Genomic DNA, 14,222 nt, shown 5'->3' with positions numbered 1-14,222 from the left:
GCGTGGCCAGCTCTACATCATTTGCATCAAAGGTGCCAATGGGGGCCTGGGCAGGACAGTTCTGAGGGTCTCTGGCAGAAGGAGATGGGACCGGGGCAAGTGCCAAGGCATGGTCCACTGGAGGAGCCTCACTGTTCCTCTCAGGCCTTGGGGGGGGGCTGGATGGTGGTGTGGAGGTCAAATGCCCAGCCCAGCCATCAAGCACCCACGGCACTAAGCCCAGCTCCACTTCCCCAAGATGGCGCCCAGATGCACTTACCTCCTCCTCAAGGCTGCTGCTGCTGTGCTTCCTCTCCTTAGCCAGGTTGCTCATGATGGGTATGAGGGCAAAGTCAAAAGGGAGGCCCACTCCTTCTCCATGTGAGGAGAACTGGCTTTGTATCCAAAGCTTCCTTAGCAATAGGATTGGAGACCCCCCAGGATAGGCCAGGAGGAGGGGGCAAGGGGATGGTGAAAGGGCAGCAGGGAAGGACTAAGGCAGGACTTCCCTCAGACCCTCCCTCTCCTTCCTTCCTTCCTTCCTTCCTTCCTTCCTTCCTTCCTTCCTTCCTTCCTTCCTTCCTTCCTTCCTTCCTTCCTTCCTTCCTTCCTTCCTTCCTTCCTTCCTTCCTTCCTTCCTTCCTAGAGTGGTGGGAAAATATTTGAGATGAGGCAGGGAGAAAAACAGGCAAGAAACACTGCCTTGGTGGAGCAGTGGGATAATGCCTCCTTAAGTAACACCAGCTGCCTGCAATTAGTGCAGGTTCGCATCCCACCAGGCTCAAGGTTGACTCAGCCTTCCATCCTTCCGAGGTAGGTAAAATGAGGACCCAGATTGTTGGGGGCAATTAAGCTGACTTTGTAATAATGCCGCTTGGGGTGTGTTTGAAAGCCCTAATAAGCAGGCATATACATAGAATGAAGGCTACTGCTAAGCTTGTAAGCCACCCTGAGTCTTCGGAGAAGGGCGGGATATAAATGGAATTAAAAAAAAAAAGTGTCATCCTTCGTGAGGAATGAAGAAATGCACCATTGCCTGGAAGTGGCCAGCACATGGCCCTCACCTACTTCACATATCCGGCTTGGTGGGCTCTGGGGGAGGGGATCCCATGAGCAGCATGAGAGTCAATGTTACCTGCACAATGCTGCCCAGCCCCCAGCCTGCCCGGTTTTGGCAGGCAGTGGGGCACTTTCCTGACAGTGCCGAGAAGCTGAGCCGGATGGCACGAATCTGAAGAGAAGCGCAACGCTGCCCAGGCCCTAGCCTGTCCAAAGTAGGCAGGGTCATATGCTGGCCACTTCCAGGCGATGGTGCATTTCTTCATTCCTCACAAAGGGCGATACCTCCCCAGCGTGCGCCCAAGGGGCAGTGCTGACGCGGCACGGGCCGGTCCCTCACTGTTTCCAGAGGGCCTTGTGAAGCTAAGACTGAATGTATATCAGCATAGATGACCACCACAAAATTGTACATTGGCTCTCAGCTGGCCTGGGCCAGGGCCAAGGCAGCGGGGGCCGTTCCCTCATTGTTTCCAGGATGGCTTCGCGGGCCACATGAAACCACTTTGTGTTTGGCATGTCTGCCTTATAGCATCCCAAACAAATGGTCCTCTTTTTTTTTCTGGAAGACCTCCAGCGATGGAGCACCCACGACTCCAGGAAGTAAGCTGTTCCATTGGTTAATCATTCTGACTGCCAGGAAATTCCCCATTTTCAGGTTGGATCTCCCTCTGAGGAGCTTCAACCCATTTCTTCCTGGTCTACCCTTGGGTGCTTTGAAGAATAAATGGACTCCCTCTTCACCATGGCAGCCCTTTGACCATTGGAAGTTGCTATCATGTCACCTCTAAGTCTTCTCTTCATTCAGTTAATCATACATGGACTTTGCTTGTTTGTGTGGCCTGCTTGTTGGTATGCTGTGGACCGGTGCCAGTCCATGGATCAGGAGTTGGGGACCCCTGACCTAGTGGGCCAGGACCTTGGAGGTCTTCTAGTCCAACCCCCTGCTCAGGCAGGAAACCCTATACCATTTCAGACAAATGGCTGCCCAGTTTCTTCTTAAAGACTTCCAGTGTTGGAGCATTCACAGCTTCTGGAGGCAGGTTGTTCCACTGGTTAATTGTTTTCACTGTCAGGAAGTTTCTCCTAGGTTGCTTCTCTCTTTGGTTAGTTTCCATCCTTTGCTTCTTGTCCTGCCTTTGGGTGCTTTGGAGAATAGCTTGACTCCCTCTTTTTTGAGGCAGCCCCTGAGATATTGGAAGACTGCTATCATGTCTCCGCTCATCCTTCTCTTCATTAGACTAGACATTTATGCTGCACCGGTGAGGCCACATCTGAAATACTGCATCCAGTTCTATTCACCAGGATACCAAAAAAAGACACTGAGAGCCTAGAAGGAATGCATTGATGATATGACCAAATTGGGTAAGGAAACATCTGCAAGAAAACTACCAAGTTCAGAGAGCACCAAGGACCCCACAGTAGAGCTGTGTGTGTTTCATCACGACAAGAGAGAAGATGAAGAAGCAACAAATATCTTCTCCGATCTGAAGGCAGAATCCTTTTCGGAGACAGGCATCAGAAATTTAGTTGAAAAGGCAAGATATCAGATTTCAGTTCATCATTTTGTGTGTGTCTGTGGGGGGGTGGGGGGTGGGGGGAAACCAAGGATGTTCTCACCATTTTGTCCTTGGAGTGGACTGTCGGAGGAAGTAATGGCTTTTCTTTGCTGAAAATGTTAAATCAAATCAAACCCTGTCAGAGATGCTGTAAATTGCACCATGTCTACAACAGGCAAGTCTCAACTAGATGTCTTCAAGGAACTCTGGAAGTCTCCACATTTGACAAGATAAGATATCAGATAAGATAACCTTTATTGTCATTTTTTTTTTACTGTGGGCACAACGGTACACGTCAAAAGTGAAATTTAGTTGCCTGCTCTCAAAGCGAAACACATACATGACACACAACTAAACATGCTATATACAATATATGTATAGACCTACACCCCTACATATTCATAACGAATAAATGTTAAACACTGTCCATCTTGAAAATATAATGGAAAGAGGAAGCTTGAGAGTTCACAAGGTTAATGCTGTATGGAATGTGGCTGAATCTGGATGTTCTGCTACGGGTACCACGAAGCCCCCTCCACCCAGAAGGTAACAAGGAAAACAGGTCGCGAAGATGATGTCCAGTGTCCCAGACAATCTTACGGACCCTGCTCAAGCATCGCTTCTGTGCTATGTCCTGGATGGGAGTGAGGGAACTGCCAATGATCTTTTCAGCTGTCCTCACCACTCTCTGCACCGCCTTCCTGTCTGAAGCAGGGATGCTTCTAAACCAGACTGTGATGCTGTATGACAGGATGCTCTCGATTGTCCCTCTGTAGAAAGTGGTCAGGACAAGGGAAGGAAGACGAGCTTTTCTGCGATGCAGAAAGTACAGGCACTGCTGTGCCTGCTTCACCAGTGTCTTGCAGTTGAGCGACCAAGCCAGCCTACTCGTTAGCTGCACACCCAGGAATTTGATGCTGGTAAGCATCTTCACAGGTGAATCATTAATGCACAGAGAAGTGTGGCTGTGCCTGCCTTTTCTGAACAAGAGATAGTTATCTCGAGAATTATATCAGGAGCCCATTTACCCCCTGCTGTAGAGTCTCAATAAAATAGACCTGCACAAAAAGGTCCAGCTGTGCTCTTACCTTTGAATGCATTTCTAGGTTACACCATCTTTCCACTCCTTATGAAACCGAATAGAGGGTCTGTATTTTATTTTTATTTTTTTTAGACAGCACAATAAAAAGCAGAGACATCACCCTGCCAACAAAAGTGCGTATAGTCAAGCTATGGTCTTCCGAGTTGCAATGTACGGCTGTGAAAGTTGGACTACAAGAAAGGCTGAGCGCCAAAGAATTGAGGCCTTTGAACTATGGTGCTGGAGAAGACTCCTGCGAGTCCCTTGGACTGCAAGGCGATCAAACCGGTCAGTCCTAGAGGAGATCAACCCTGACTGCTCTTTAGAAGGCCAGATCCTGAAGTTGAAACTCAAAATACTTTGGCCACCTAAGGAGAAGGAAGGACTCGCTGGAGAAGAGCCTAATGCTGGGAAAGGTTGAGGGCAAGAGAAAAAGGGGACAACAGAGAATGAGGTGGCTGGATGGAGTCCCTGAAGCAGTAGGCATGAGCTTAAATGGACTCCAGAAGATGGCAGAGGACAGGAAGGCCTGGAGGAACGTTGTCCATGGGGTTGCGATGGGTCGGACACGACTTCGCAACTAACAACAAATTATTTTTTTGATAGGAAACTTTAAGGGATCTCTTGGTGAAGTGACTTCTGGATGATGTGAGACAATGAGTCTTTTTTTGTGATGCGACACTGTGAATCTCTCCGGCTAGCTTCTTCAGGGGTTGTCACATCCTCAAATACTGTCTGTCTTCAGTGGAGCAATATTCCCACAATACCCAGCTGCCATTCAGAGAACAGCTGTCTTCACTTCTCCATTTTGTCGATTGCCTTGCTAATAATTCTGGGTAAGGATCTTGTAGAGGAGATGCTGACCATCCCACTTTTTTCCGCCAGATGTTCCTTTCAGATTCTTAATTCTGCGGTCTGTTGAATGTTGGTTACACAGTGGTGGAGCTGCCGCACAGCACGGCATTTTGTAAAGTCTGGCATCACCACGGTGTTATAGTGAGGTGCTGAGCAGCTGGAGGGATCGTTGTAGAAAGAGTTTTTGGATTTGCAAAATTGATGTCACCCTTGGAAGTAGACGAGACTTGGAAATGATAGTTATGAATACTAAAATTATTTTTATTATGGTTATAATAACAGAATCTTGCAAATCTGAATGTCCTTCCTTCCTTCCTTCCTTCCTTCCTTCCTTCCTTCCTTCCTTCCTTTTTCTCTTTCTTTCTTTCTTTCTTTCTTTCTTTCTTTCTTTCTTTCTTTCTTTCTTTCTTTCTCTTGTGTTCCTTCCTTCCTTTCTTTTTCTTAGGGTTCCCTAACCCAAGCCAGTTTTATTTTCCTTCCTTCCTTCCTTCCTTCCTTCCTTCCTTCCTTCCTTCCTTCCTTCCTTCCTTCCTTCCTTCCTTCCTTCCTTCCTTCCTTCCTTCTTTCCTTTCCCCTCCATCCCCATTCCGATCCTGCCTCCCTCCCTCCTTTCCTCCCTCCCTTCCTTCCTTCCTCTCTTCCTCCCTCCCTCCCTCCCTCCCTCCCTTCCTCCCTTCTTTCCTTCCTTCCTTCCTTCCTTCCTTCCTTCCTTCCTTCCTTCCTTCCTTCCTTCCTTCCTTCCTTCCTTCCTTCCTATCTACAGATATTCCTTTATATTAGGGACTCCATTGTCAGGCCCCAAGAAATCAAGAGGGGCCATGGAGTCACTTCTGACTACTTTCTTTATTGTTGTTCACCCACAGACAGAATCTTGCCAGATTAAAGCAACTATCTGCATATCTAGAGATATAGTCTGTGAAGTGCTAAGCAGGGGCCATCTTCGTCCTCTTCCTGCCTAGCAAGCACCATTGTCTCCTGGCCCTCACCAACGCTCCAAGCCTGAATTTTCCCTAGTTTCTGGTCCAGATTGATGGTTAATCACTCCAGTGATGGCAGACTTAAATCCCCAAATAAACAACAGAGTTTGTCTGGCAACCTTGTCAAAACTCTCAACAGTCGGTAATCCAGTTCATCACAGTGGCAAACTTTTTTTCTCTCTCTCTCAATCTCTCTCTCTCTGTGTCTCAATCTCTCTCTCCTCCCTGGAGGCAGAACTATTCACAGATATAATATGGCAGAATTTTTTGCTTTTTATCTCTTTCTGCCTTGGGAAGCTCAATTTAGTCAATTGTGTATGCTGGGTGCAAAAAAATATACCTTAAATTAATGTTGCTGTCACACTTTGGTTTTGGGAACGAAGTAGCTGGGGTGTGTGTGTGTGTGTGTGTGTGTGTGTGTGTGAAATGAGCTGCATATGTGATGTGAAGCAATTACAGGTAGACCTGAACGTACACTTACAACTGAGCCCCAAATTTCTGTCGCTAAGCAAGACAGTTCTTGTTTTGCCCCATTTTACGACCTTGCCCGTCCACAGCTGTGAAGTGAGAACCACTGCAGTTGTTAAGTTAGCAACCTGGTTGTTAAGTGAATCTGGCTTCCCCCATTGAGTGTGCTTGCCAGAAGGTCATAAAAGTGGATCGTGTGACACCCCCCCCAGGACGCTGCAACCATCATAAATGCAAGTCAGTTGCCAAGCATCTGATTTTTTTTTTATTGAAAAGTTTTAAAATACATTTTTTAAAAAAACATAAACTCCCCCCTCCCCTCCCCCTCCCTTACCCTCCCCCCCCCGACTTCCCAGAGCTGAATACAGGGTATTAACTTTACAAACTTAAGCTAAAATATGCTAAATAACTAAAAAAAGACATATTAAATTCTATCGCACTTTAACTCCCCTTAAACATAACTAGAGGGACGCGGTGGCTCAGTGGGTTAAGACGCTGAACTTGTCGATCAGAAGGTCGGCAGTTTGGCGGGTCGAATCCCGAGTGCCACGTAACAGAGTGAGCGCCTGTTACTCGTCCCAGCTTCTGCCAACCTAGCAGTTCGAAAGCACGTAAAAATGCAAGTAGAAAAATAGGGACCACTACGGTGGGAAGGTAACAGCGTTCCGTGCGCCTTTGGCGTCTAGTCATGCCGGCCACATGACCACGGAGACGTCCTCGGACAAGCGCTGGCTCTTCGGCTTTGAAACGGAGATGCGCACCGGCCCCTAGAGTCGGAGACGACTAGCACGCACGTGCGGGGGAACCTTTACCTTACCTTTAAACATAACTAAATTACTAACCAATAATGAATAACTAATAATACATCATATAAAACCTATACTTATTCAAATGCTAAATGAAACTTTTTAGTCCCATATTTATTCTGAATATATTCGATCCATCTTCTCCATTCCACAATATATCTCTGTTGCGATTGTTCTTTCAAATATGCATCTGAATTTTGATCCCCTGATCACGGGGATACCGCGACGGTCGTAAGTCTGAAAAACGGTCACTTATTTCAGTGCCGGTCTGACTTCGGTCACTCCATGAACTGTTGTAAGCTGAGGACTGCCTGTTTTCCGATCCTCATTTTCAGCACCAACATTTATTGCATTTTATTGCCCTGTACACCGCCCTGAGTCCTTCGGGAGAAGGGCGGTATAGAAATTAAATTAATAATTTATTAATAAAATTAATAATTTATTTTCTTACTTTCTTTTTTTTTCCCCTGCACGCTTCTCAAACAGATCAGGAACACTTGGCAGAAGATGGAACGTACTCAAGGACGACGTTTCCCATTGGAGCAGGTTTCGGAGCTGGCGTGCGTGGGACAATATTTTTTTTGGCATCCTTTTTTTTTGTGGGGGGGTTGGGACATGTATGCTTACCTCTGCAAGAATGCACCCCCTAATAAACGCTGAAAGATCTTTGGAGAGAAATAAACTGACATTCAGCAAAGGAAACACAGCATGCTCTCATTTTTGTAACGAATATCCCTCGCTTTACAGGAGCCTGGAGATGCATTGATGAAACCTCCCCTTAGAATTATTTTAGGAAATCAAAGCCAGTTTGCATTCCCTGTTTTGTTGATCTTTTTAAAAATCATCAAATTCTCACCCCGGGCACTTCCACCTTAGCTAGTAAATGATTGTTATCTCCAGCTACCAGCTGAATCTTATTGGCTTGATTCCTTTCTTCCATCCACCCAGCATTAGCTTTCCCTTTAGAAGTACATCGGAGGCAGCAAAATCCAATCAAATAAAAAATTTTTGTTGTTCAGTTGCAGATTTTCTTTTGTGTTTGCATCCTTCCTTGAAGCTCACTTTTTAACCGTTAATGAAATGTTTGGTTTGTCCTTTTATATCATTCTGAGCATGCCATCAAATGTATAAAGGTTTTTTTAAGGAAGGAAGGAAGAAAGGGGAGGGAGGGAGGAGGAAAGAAAGAAAGAAAGAAAGAAAGAAAGAAAGAAAGAAAGAAAGAAAGAAAGAGAGAGAAAGAAAGAAAGAAAGAAAGAAAGAAAGAAAGAAAGAAAGAAAGAAAGAAAGAAAGAAAGGAGTGCAAAGAAAGAGAAAGAATAGCAAGCAAACAGAAAGACAGACAGAAAGAAAGAAAGAAGAGAAAGTACAAAGAAAGAAAGACAGAAAGAGTGCAAACAATGAAGGAAGGAAGGAAGGATAGATAAACATGAAGGAAGGAAAGGGAGGAAAGAGAACTGATGGAAGGATGGATGGAAGGAAGGAAGAAGGGAAGATAAATACGAAGGAAGGAAGGAAGGAAGGAAGGAAGGAAGGAAGGAAGGAAGGAAGGAAGGAAGGAAGGAAGGAAGGAAGGAAGGAAATGTGGGAGGAAGGGAGGGAAGAAAGGAAGGAAATGTGTGGGAGGGAGGGAAGGAAGGAAATGTATGGGAAGAAGGAAGGAAAGGAAGGAAGGAAGGCAAGCAATGTGGGAGGTGGGAGGAAGGAAGGAAATGTGGGAGGGAGGAAGGAAGGAAGGAAGGAAAGAAGGAAGGAAGGAAGGAAGGAAGGAAGGAAGGAAGGAAGGAAGGAAGGAAGGAAGGAAGGAAGGACTTCTCCCACTCCCTCCCTCTCCTCTCTCTTTCTCTCCCTCTCCCTCTCTTTCCATCTCCCTCTCTCTCGCTCCTTCCCTTCCTCCCTCTTCCACTCCCTCTCTTTCTCCCTCTATCTTTCTCTCTCTCCCTCTCTCTCCCTCTCTCTTCCTTCTTCCCTCCCTCCCCATCTCCCCGTCTCTCTCTTTCTCTCCTTCCCTCCCTCCCTCCCTCCCTCTCCCTCGCTTTCTCTCTCTCTCTCTCTCTCTCTCACACACACACACACACACACACACACTCACACACACAGACACACACACAGGTCCTTCAGCAACTGAGGAGATGGCTTCCCTTGAAGGCTTTAATTCCCCAACAAGAGCCGTGGTGGTGCATTGGTTAGAATGCAGTACCGCAGGTTACTTCTGCTGATTGCCAGATGCCAGCAGTTTGGCAGTTCGAGTCTCACCGGCTTGAGGTTGACTCAGCCTTCCATCCTTCAGAGGTCGGTAAAATGAGGACCCAGATTGTTAGAGGCAAATATGCTGACTCGGTAAACCGCTTACAGAGGGTTGTAAAGCACTGTGAAGTGGTAAATAAGCCTATTCCATTCCATTCCATTGCCCAGTGGTTAGAATGCAGTACTTCAGGCTGATTCTGCCCACTGCTGGAAGTTCGATCCTGACCAGCTCAAGTTTGACTCAGCCTTCCATCCTTCCGAGGTCGGTAAAATGAGGACCCAGATTGTTGGGGGCAGGAGGCTGACTCTGTCAACCGCTTAAAGAGGGCTGTAAAGCACTGTGGAGCAGTATAAGTCTAAGTGCTCTTGCTGTTCTTTTCCAGCCTACGACCGGCCCTGTTTGAATGTCAGGGACAACCCCTTTTCATAGTCAACAGGCTGGAAAAACCCAACCAAATTTATTTACAAGGAAATCAAAACTTCAAACAAGAGTTAAACAGGAATAACAGACCAGGACTCTAGCAGAAGATCTTCAAATGGTTGCCTTCAGCAACCAGCACCTCCCACACCTTCCCCTTTTATCAGCAGTCCCAAGGTGTGGCTTCTCATTGCCTTCTCCTCCTCTCACCGAGTTGCCTCATTGGCTTTCTCTGTTCTGCTCTGCTGGATTGCCTCCTGCTCCTAGTGTCCCTGAATAGATCCAGCTGTGAATCAACTACATCCAATACCTCGTGCTCACACGGCTGAGTCTGATGAGGAACATGACGGGAGGGGCCAGGCTGAGAGTCCTGCAGTGCATCAGAGCCTCCCTCTGACACCAAAGGCTCTCCAAACCCCTCCTCCTCCTCCTCTTCAGAATCATCAGACTCAGCTGCCGGTATCACAGGCTGACGCTGAATCACAACACTTGCTATCTACATACAATTGTTTAGCTAATGGCAATTCTGCCTCCATTTGGCCCACAATAGCACTGGCATGTAGTCCCATCACCTTCTATGCCCTTATAACAGTCCAGCTGCACTTCAAGGTCACATCTGGGCTTCTTCCCATTTTTTTTTTCTCTAGCCTTCTGTGACTCATGCCAGCACAATAGCAGTCATGCCTGATCAGCAAAATCCATATGCCAGAATTTTCATTTGAGTCACTGATAAAAAAACATTAAATTAAAGCCCATGGCCCAGAACACAGCTTGCAGCTGTCCACTCAGAACTTCCCTCCAAGCTTAAGTGGAACTATTCATGAGCACTCTTTGGAGATAGGTATACAACCAATGATGAGTTCATCTAATTGTGGTATCATCTAGAGACTTGAAACTCTAGAAAGAGTGCAGAGAAGACCAACAAAGATGACCAAGGGACAGGAGGCTAAAACATATGACGAACAATTGCTGGAATTGGGTATGTCTAGTCTAGAGAAGAGAAGGACAGCTGGGGTTCCAATATTTGAGAAGCAGTCACGGAGAGGAGGTGGTCAACCTATTTTCCAAAGCACCTGAGGACTAGACAAAGAACAATGGATGGAAACTAATCAGGGGAAGAAGCAACCTAGAATTAAGGAGAAACTTCCTGACAGTTAAAACAATTAACCAGTGGAACAAGCTGCCTGCAAAAGCTGCAAATGCTCCAACACTAGAAGTTTTAAAGAAGAGATTGGACAACCATTTCTCTGAAATGATATAGAGTTTCCTGCCTGAGCAGGGGGTTGGACTAGATGACCTCCAAGGTACCTTCCAATGCTGCTATTCTATTCTATTCTATTCTATTCTATTCTATTCTATTCTATTCTATTCTATTCTATTCTATTCTATTCTATTCTATTCTATTCTATTCTATTCTATTCTATTCTATTCTATTCTATTCTGCATTGCATTCTCTATTCTGTTCTATTTTGCATTCTAATCTATTCTGTTCTGTTCTATTTTGCATTCTATTCTCTTTTCTCCTATTCTATTCTATTCTATTCTATTCTATTCTATTCTATTCTATTCTATTCTATTCTATTCTATTCTATTCTATTCTATTCTATTCTATTCTATTCTATTCTATTCTATTCTATTCTATTCTATTCTATTCTACCGGTGCCCAGCAACTTTAATCATTTATCAGCCGGAAGGCTCAAATCTAGGAAGCCCCCGTGGCACTTGGACAACATCTGCTCAAAAATTTTGACCTTGGTTCCCAATGGAAATCCATAGATGTAGCTGAACATCCAGATGTGGGAAGACGAATAAATGACCCCACACAGTTTCTGAACTACGTTGCCAGCAGTGCACAATCTTGAACGGGATTCGCACCTCACATGGCGTCTGCCAGGACTCTCTCTATAAATGGGGCACCGCATCCTCCCCTCGGTGTGACTGTGGGGTCCCACATCAAAATGGAGATCACGTGGTGAGCAGGTTTAAGCTGAGAGTATATATCGGTCCAGTGTCTCATTTTTATATATATAAACAATGTTGCACTTCAATGGTTAGATGGCTTAGACACTGATATTTGAACATAGATCTTTTTGATATTTATATTTTGTTGTATTTTTTTAATCTAGGCGAAATGCAAGTCCATGTATAATATGCCATACACTAAAAAATAAACTACCATTTTGTGAATGAGAATCTCACGAGGCATTTTACAGAAGTCTTTGTTCAGGTACATGATGTCTTTTTTAGCCCTGTGAGATAGTCCTGATTATCTCAGAAGCACATCCAGAAGTCCTAGCTCTATCTTTATGGCAAGGTTACATGAACAGAATCTTACCAGGCTGACAGTATTTCTTCCATTTGAAGTATCCATATAAAAGTCCAGGATATTTTTCATTTCTGAAAAGCTTAATGTCATGGTTCCGACAGATGAAACTCTTCAAAGATCTTCGAGGCATTGTTTACCTTGAAGAATCTTTATTCGAGAAGCATAGCATTGGCACGTACATAGGCAAAGCCAAAATCTGAATTCCCTTCCCCTGAGCACATCGTATCCAAGCACAATTCCCTCCTCCAATTAACAGTCATAAATCACATTCTCCAATTAGTTTGAAATGCAGGCTCTCCCTCCAGTTCTCCAACCCACCATTTCTTATCATCTCTTATTTCAATAACCTTGGTTCTCACATTAGTTATAGTATTGTTATGTCTAGCTAAACTCCCATGGACGTTCCTCCTCCTCCCTCCCCCCCAGTATCATCTAATTCTAACTCTAATTCTAAGAGTAAAACCTAAGAAGGAAAATGCTTGCATCTTTATATGTTGCCAAAGCAAGAACATCCGACGTTAGCAGCTGTTTATTGAATACATGGCTTGCTATAAGCAAGGTAAAACTAACTGAAATCCCAAGGCATCAGACCATAGCTTATAATAATGACTTTGCAAGCCAAACCTCCCTGGATGTCCACCTATCTCTTTTTCTTATGGAACCCATCTGCTATCTTCTTCACACCTGCTAGAATGTCCTTGAAAGGTTTCCATGTTCCCGACATTCAACAAACCTCTGAAGAACTGGAGAGTTTTCATTTCTCTAACTAACCCATTCGAAAACAACACCTCCCCCCCCCGCCCTCTTATTCTAATGGCAAGATGAAAACAAGAGAGGCAGGTAGCTGCCAAATTTTCACTCTTGACACTTAATTTCCTTTTACTCTCTGAAAAATTAAGGAGGATCCCTACGGAGATGTTTCCGACAACCATCCCCCATTCAGTGAGCTACAGTATCTTTTACATGCCAGATGTCCCATCTGTGACTTTGGCTTCTGTCTCACAAGGTCACTCTCACATCTCACTATAGTCTTTGGCACAATGTGCCTGATCCACTGAGTTAGTAAATCTCTCAATGAATGAGAAAATATGAGCCTGGCATGATTTGGTTTTTTGGCCTAACCAACCCATGTTGGTTCCTGTGAAATGTAGCCTGCGTAACCTTGTTCTCACAAACCTTCCAGTGTTGGAGCATCCACAACTTCTGGAGGCAGGTTGTTCCACTGGTTAATTGTTCTAACTGTCAGGAAATTTCTCCTTAGTTCTAGGTTGCTCCTCTCCTTGGTTAGTTTCCATTTGTTGCTTCTTCCTGCCTTTGGGTGCTTTGGAGAATAGCTTGACTCCCGCTTCTTTGGGGCAGCCCCTGAGATACTGGAACACTGCTATCATGTCCCCACTCGTCCTTCTCTTCATTAAACTAGACATGCCCAATTCCAGCCACCATTCCTTATATGTTTTAGCCTCCAGTCCCCTGATCCTCTTTGTTGCTCTTCTCTGCACTCTTTCCAGAGTCTCAACATCTTTTTTACATTGTGGTGACCAGATCTGGATGCAGTATTCAAAGTGTGGCCTCACCAAGGCATTGTAAAGTGGTATTAACGCTTCACGTGATCTTTGTCTTTGTAATGATCCTTCATCCTCATTGACTTTTTCCTTTAATTTTTAACATCTCCAAGGAATGCTCTTTTTGTTCATTTTGGTATCGCTCACAAGTGTCAATTCATCCAAAGCTCCAGTTCCATACAATTTTAAGACCGCAACTCACTAAAGATAGAAACCCGAATTTTTTTTGGTGTTATGCCAACATCCATCCAAAATAGAACGAATTTGGGTGGGAAATGCAAATTACAAATGTTGGGTGCTTAAGTAGTTCTTGTCTTCCTGCTCCACAGGGCCCTTCTTTGGGACAACACGAACACTTGTGAGTTGGTTTGCCTGAGGTTTTATGGTAGAAAATATCAGCTACCAACCTGTGTTATGTGGCTTTGGAGAATTTTGTTCTGGCATCCTTCCGTGGGATGGAATTCCTCCCTTTTTTTTCCTTTTTTTTTTCTTTTTTTTGTGATAGACTGTTTTTTGCAAACGGGCCGGTGAAAGAGGATGGAGAGAAGGTCAGCCTGTGTGAGATCTGGTGCTATTTCCAAGTAACCCGAGAGCAAGGAAAACAGGAGCATTTGCATTCTCAATGCATGAGATAAGAAAGGATTTGGAAGGATGAAAGAAAGGAAATATTTCGGGAGCTGCTTTTCTGCAGACGTGAGACGAGGCAGGTTTCTTGCAGATAGTCAAAGGTAATTTTTTAAAAAAACAACATCCCAGGGGATGCATGTAGAATCACGAGGAAGGTGAAATATATTCAGCTGCTGCTTGGTCATGGTTTGGGGTCAATGATGGAGCAAGACATGGACACTTTGATTCTAGCTTCTTAGTGTCATTTTTCAGACACTAAGGCAT

The 14,222-nt window shown here is 44.9% G+C and overlaps 1 protein-coding gene across 1 annotated transcript in view; it reads left to right on the top strand.

The window, feature by feature from the left end:
• TSNARE1 (t-SNARE domain containing 1) overlaps positions 1–8,098 on the top strand; it is a 311,342-nt gene extending 303,244 nt beyond the window's left edge. Inside the window, exon 12 of the mRNA XM_081323072.1 lies at positions 7,268–8,098. The gene's annotated coding sequence lies outside the window, so the exon portion shown is untranslated. The remainder of the gene's footprint in view (positions 1–7,267) is intronic.
• The last annotated feature ends 6,124 nt before the right edge of the window (positions 8,099–14,222 follow it).

This window comes from Vipera berus (genome assembly GCF_964194415.1).
Source record: "Vipera berus genome assembly, chromosome: 3".
NCBI lineage: Eukaryota > Metazoa > Chordata > Lepidosauria > Squamata > Viperidae > Vipera > Vipera berus.
The sequence above is the reverse complement of the archived record's forward strand: the minus strand, read 5'-3'. Positions and strand labels throughout refer to the sequence as shown.